The 6,705-nt window shown below is 40.6% G+C and overlaps 1 non-coding gene across 1 annotated transcript; it reads left to right on the top strand.

The window, feature by feature from the left end:
* The first annotated feature begins 4,710 nt into the window (after window positions 1-4,710).
* Window positions 4,711-4,765, top strand: LOC135551677 (U7 small nuclear RNA). The gene has a single exon (XR_010457351.1). It is a non-coding gene; the product is annotated as a U7 small nuclear RNA (small nuclear RNA).
* Window positions 4,766-6,705: the final 1,940 nt, after the last annotated feature.

Here is a 6,705-nt window from a genome sequence, read left to right as displayed (position 1 = left end):
TTGATTAGGATGATATCTATGAGTGTGCCCGTGTTTACTAATTTGGGGTTGTACCTGGTAGGTTCATTGATAATTTGTGTGAGATTGAGGGCATCAAGCTTAGAATGTAGGATGGCCGGGGTGATAAGCATCTCCCAGTTTAGGTCACCTAGTAGCACGAACACAGAAGATAGATGGGGTCAATCAATTCACATATGGTGTCCAGGGCACACCTGGGGGCAGAGGGTGGTCTATAGCAAGCGGCAAGGGTGAGAGACTTGTTTCTGGAAAGGTGCATTTTTAGAAGTAGAAGCTTGAATTGTTTTGGTACAGACCTGGATAGTAAGACAGAACTCTGCAGGCTATCTCTGCAGTAGATTGCAACACCGCCCCCTTTGGCAGTTCTATCTCGGCGGAAATGTTATTGTTAGGGATGGAAATCTCTGGGTTTTTGGTGGTTTTCCTAAGCCAGGATTCAGACATGGCTAAGACATCCGGGTTGGCAGAATGTGCTAAAGCAGTGAATAAAGCAAACGTAGGGAGTAGGCTTCTAATGTTAACATGCATGAAACCAAGGCTTTTACAGTTACAGAAGTCAACAAATGAGAGCACCTGGGGTGTAGGAGTGGAGCTAGGCACTGCAGGTCCTGGATTAACCTCTACAGGAGAAGTAGGATAAAAGTATGGCTAAAGGCTATAAGAACTTGCCGTCTAGCACATTCGGAACAGAGAGTAAAGGGAGCAGGTTTCTGAGCACAATAGCATAGATTCAAGGCATAATGTACAGACCAAGGTATGGTAGGAAGAGAGTACATTGGAGGTAAACCTAGGCATTGAGTAATGATGAGAGAGATATAATCTCGTTTAAACCAGGTGATGTCGTGGCATATGTGGCAGGTGGAACAACATGGTTGGTTAAGGCATATTGAGCAGGGATAGAGGTTCTACAGTGAAATAAGACAGTAATCCCTAACCAGGACAGTAATGGACAAAGCATATTGATATTAGGGAGAGGCATGCGTAGCCAAGTGATCGTATGGGTCCAGTGAGTGGTTGGGTTGGCTGGGGACACGGCGATAGAGACAGACCGGGGCAAGCAAGCTAGTAGTTAGCAGGCTGGGGCTAGCAAGCTATCATGAGGGCCTTAGAGGGACATCGCGATGGGGGGGAAAGTCTGTTTTTTCCTCCTCATACTGTGATGTCGATAGACCAGTCGTGGAACTAGTAGGGTTCCAAGTAGCAGAGAGGTCCAAGTCCAATTGGCAAAATGGGTATAGTGGTCCAAGAAACTGGCCGATGGATCAGCTAACAGTCCAATATGCTATAGATAGCTAGTAAGCCACGGTTAGCAGAATGGGCCTTCTGGGGACGATGTACCTGAGGGTCCTGTTGGGATCCTCGGGCAGATTTTGTCAGTATTCCAGTCGTGAAGGATCGGCGGGGTTCCATGCCCCGTACCGGCAGTAGAAGGGGTCCGGATGTTGTTGCCGAGGAGTGGGCTTTTCATGAGTAGCCCAGGAGCCCTAGCCGGGAGATGGGTCTAGTATGGGCTAGCTCCAGGCTAGTTGGTACTTGCTCTGGGACGGAAACGTTAGTCAGGAGTAGTCAACCCGGGTTGCGGTTAGCTAGCTGCCATGATCCAGATGAAAAGGTTCAGAATTTGTGGTAGAAATCCAGGGATATGGAGAGAAAAATAGGTCCGGTATGTTTGAAACGTGTTATATGAACTGGCGAGAGCTTTCCGAGCTAAAGGTTATCTGATGACCACTAGCAGTGGTTAGCTGACTGATAGCTAGCTAACTAGCTACCAGCTATCATCAGTTGATGTATTCCAGTTCGGTGTTAAATAGAAATACTTTAGAAAAAAACAAACAAATCCACACCACTTTGGGTGAGGCGGGTTACAGGAGATTATTTTGAAGTTGAGGTTTTAGGAAAAATACTAAAATTGACGAGGGCAGCATTTTCTGAGCTAAACTGACCAAGACTCACCTCCAACAACACATAAAACCTCACATAATTATGGCTAAAAAATGTCAATTCCTCTCAACCAGTGGCATATGGGCTTTTTAGATGATCGCTGATGCCACCCTTTGATAAGCAGAGCCCACTTTGTCAAAGGCAAGGGCGAAAAATATTTTACTTGTCCATTCCCAGTGCACCTCTCCAGGGTGCTGTTGGGGAGATGCACCTCTGCAGAGCTCCACCAAGGTGTGGTCCAAAAAAAATCATCAAACATAAATCACGTAACAGATGTAGGATATGGTAGAATGTGTGGCCTTTTCTGTAGCCTACAGACTGGAGATAAAGTGTATGACAGTGTAATGAGACTGACACTTTTCACATCATGCAGGAATCTCCAATCAAATAGCCTAACCTAAATGGCCCTCAATGAAATACAAATGTTCTGTCATCTTAACAAACAACATATCCTAAAAACAGGACAGGTCAAAGTAAAATGGACAATCACTGTTGTCCAGGAGTTTCACCCCTTTGTCATGATCAGTGGTTTCAAGTTTTTATCCGTATATCTTTGATAAGTTGATCATAGTGAAGAAGAAATAATTCAGCATTTCCCACTGTGTAAACACATTGCAAATAGGCTCTCGATAACTCCTGATAAAGTTGGGTAGCTGATATTCAGAGCTTAAATAGCCAAATGAATTAGTCACAGGAATCAGGACTAATAAAGCCAATGCAATGGCCTATTTTACAAACGGTGGGCCTACCACTTGGATGGGCGTTCATAAAATTCCATTGCTGGCAGACATGGTACAGTAGGCTACACCCCAGTAAGCACGAGCCAACGTCTTTTGGAAGTCTTTTTTTGTTCCTGTTTGGACGTTGTTTTTTTGTTGTTTTACAAATGGTAGGCTTACCACATAGAAGGGCATTCATAAAGGCAACACTGTAGGCTACACCTCAGTAAGCACGGACCGACACCGATGCCTTTTGGAAGTCTTTTTTTGTTCCTGTTCGGACGTTGTTTTTTTGTTGTTTTACAAACGGTAGGCTTACCACATAGAAGGGCATTCATAAAGGCAACACTGTAGGCTACACCTCAGTAAGCACGTACCGACACCGATGCCTTTTGGAAGTCTTTTTTTGTTCCTGTTCGGACGTTGTTTTTTTGTTGTTTTACAAACGGTAGGCTTACCACATAGAAGGGCATTCATAAAGGCAACACTGTAGGCTACACCTCAGTAAGCACGGACCGACACCGATGCCTTTTGGAAGTCTTTTTGTTTTTGGTGCAATTCCAGACCCGACTTGATTTCCACATCAACGGAACATTGGTTTTTGGTCCTGTCCAGACCAAATCTGAACCAATCATAGACATCTATAGTTGGTTCAGCTTTGGTGCAGTCCAGACTGGCCTTGATATCAATGTCCACAGACGCAGGTTTCTGGTCCGGTCCGTAACAAATCTGAACCAATCATAGACATCTTTTGTCTGGCCTGGACCAGCCTTGATTTGGCCCAAACATAGGTGTCTATAAATAACTTATTTTCAACTTCAATCCAGAACAAAAAAATTGCCTGATTTCAACATTCGGAAAATACATATTTTCAACATCTTTAAAGTACATATTTTCAACATCCAGAACATCCAACTTTTTCAATTAACCTGATTTCAACGTCCGGATGCCTTTTCAACGTCCTGGAAAATATGTATTTTAAACATACGGACAATACCCTTTCACCATTAATTCAGAACCTACATTGAACCTAACTTCAATATCTGGATCATATGTCTTTTAGACATGCTAATTTAGTGTCTTTTAGACACATTTTCAACGTCATTGGGATTATTCTAGTTTTGCAGGGGGTGCCATTTTTTGGTCTTGCCTATGGCGGCAGAACGGGTAAGGACCTGCCTGTATAGCACACATTGCTGTGTTATCTTCAGTGACCACTGATCTGAAAAGGACTGGGTAGGTTTAAGCAATGTAGACAAAACTGAACCCAGAACTGTAACATATGACATAGCATATTCAGGAATATGGAATTCTTTATTTTTCAAGAACTCCTCTATTCCCAAGTAGGCATATTCATTTTACACACTACTTAAATCAATTATTTCACATTTTGCAAAAACACTTTTTCTCCAGGGACACATCAGACACTTTGGCCAAATCGTTCCATTGGCTTACTGGAAGTGCTAGACCATAATTATGAGAGATGACATTAGACCATGCAGCCACATAATATTTATGAATGCAGCTACATGTCGAAGACATGTTTATGCTCTCGTATGAGTCTTCTATGTTTTGTGCAGAGAGCACACTAGCCTCATGAGGACAGATTCATTACTTTCAAGCAGCCAATCCAAATCTGACATCATATTAAAAGTTCAGTTATTGCTCAATTATGTTCCTCAGCTTCGCATGCCAACAATTTTAAGTGAATTTCCTAAACCATCCTCCAACATAGAAACCACCAACAGCTGTTGCATTATGGGGTGAGCAGAGCTGTGTGGGTCTGACTCCCACATCTTTATTGATACTGATACTAAAAGTGATGATAAAAGAGGCGATTTTTATGGACGGACCCACATGAAAAAATACTACAATTTTCTATAGAATAGTATAGTACTTAATGTAGAATTCTATAATACAATGTAATATACTGTAGAAACTATACTACACACTGTAGCATCCTTCGATCATGTGTAGAACTTCCTCTAGAATGTTTTAATATACTATAGAATAAATACTACTGTAATGTTAGCAAAATTTGCTCTTTTAGTATTTCTCCAGTAGGTTTCCTGAAGGAGAAAGCCTCCTCTTCTATGTCAAAGATAATATAACAAAAACACTACATTGATTGCTATAGATATACTACAGTTTTCTTTTTGACAGTATTTATACTATAGTTAACTGTAAATACTACAGTATACTACCACAAATACTACAGTAAATACCACAGTATTCACTGTAGTGTTTTTGTGGACTACAGTATTCTGTAGTATTTTTTTATTTAGGGCAGTCCCATGGGCTTCATTCATTCATCCGTAACTTTAGTGTTACTTAGTTTATATTTCCTGTTTCCAGAAACAGTGCTAATTTAGATTAATGTATGCATCTCCAATGGCACCCTATTCCCTTTTTAGTGCACTACTTTTGACCAGGGATGAAGTGCACTTAAGGGTGCCATTTGGGACGGATGCCATGTTTTCTCTTGCTTCAGTTTTCTATCTGTAAGAGGTAGCTACACTAAGAGCTCTACTATACTACGACTCTAATCACATCTGCAGGGCTGCTCCGCACAATGATTAGTCTCCATGTATACTCTACCTTAGCCTTCCAAAACAGCTTTGAACTCGAGCCACCTGGTTGTTATGTTATCTTGATGTATTTACGCAAAAAGACAGCTTTATAGTTTTTTTCCATCTGAAATGAATGTTCAGCACATTACATATTTACTTTTCCATCCTGGCAGGGCTCCCATTGGAAAAAGACAAAGTTATAGGTGGTCTTAAAAAAATCAGTAGCTGTAATCATGAAGGGGCATGATGTAAAATGTTCATAGGTAGCAGTGAAGGGTGCACCCTACACAGAGATTATTTGGATGTACCCCAACTGAAATGTGACCTTACTGTATGTAGGCTATGCCATAGTCCACTCATAAACTGAAGTTCAGTTCATCACAGTTCACAAATTCATCATAAATGTATGCATCACCTTGATATGTTACCATGAGCCATACATAATAGAGTAGCCTATGGACACATTGTCCATTGACTTATTCATGTTATTCTGGAGAGTCTTGCTGTTTGTTATGCTCACAAATATTTATTAGTTTAAGTGTAAATTATGATGATATATGAGATGTATGATAGATTATTTAAGAAAACATTCACAAGTATGTTTTGTGTTTTGTGTGTAAATAATACCAAATAAATGTTCCCTGTACTGTTGTATTCTCAGCCCGAGGAGTGGTGCACTCCATAGCTTTTGTAAGGTCCCTCTGTGTATTGAAAGCCCTTAAGAGGAACATGTTCTGATAATTTACAACGTGACACTTTTCACCATGCCAGATGGAGCAGGGAGGTGAAAGAGTTCCCTTACTGGAAATACACCATAAACCTTAGATATGGTAATAGTCTATTTAGTGTGTGAGAGGAAATTAGAATGGTAGCTTAGCCCTAATGTCTTATTTTAGTTGACTCTGTAGATCCGTAGATCCTCTAACATTGCTTGACTGTCTGTATTGGCTGGTTGGTTGCAGTGGTGGAAAAAGTACCCAATTGCCATACTTGAGTAAAAGTAAAGATAACTTAATAGAAAATTACTCAAGTAAAAGTGATAGTCACCCAGTGAAATACTACATAAGTAAATGTCTAAATGTATTTGGTATTAAATATACTCAAGTATCAAAAGTAAATGTAATTGCTAAAATATACTTACAGTTCCTTCAGAAAGTATTCATACCACTTGACTTATTCCTCTTTTTGTTGTGTTACAGCCTGAATTCAAAATTAATTAAATATATTTTGTCTCCCTCGCCCATTTACACACAATACCCAATAATGGCAAAGTGAAAACATGTTTTTAGACATTTTTGCAAATTTTTTGAAAATGATTTCACACCCCTGAGTAAATACGTCAAAATCACCTTTGGCAGAAACTACAGCTGTGAGTCTTTCTGGGTAAGTCTCTAACTGTCACGTCCTGACCATAGAGAGCCCTTATTTTCTATGGTGGAGTAGGTCAGGGTGTGACT

The sequence above is a fragment of the Oncorhynchus masou genome, chromosome 1 (genome assembly GCF_036934945.1).
Source record: "Oncorhynchus masou masou isolate Uvic2021 chromosome 1, UVic_Omas_1.1, whole genome shotgun sequence".
Classification (NCBI taxonomy): domain Eukaryota; kingdom Metazoa; phylum Chordata; class Actinopteri; order Salmoniformes; family Salmonidae; genus Oncorhynchus; species Oncorhynchus masou.
Note: the sequence above shows the minus strand (reverse complement) of the source record. Positions and strands in the feature narration are given on the sequence as shown.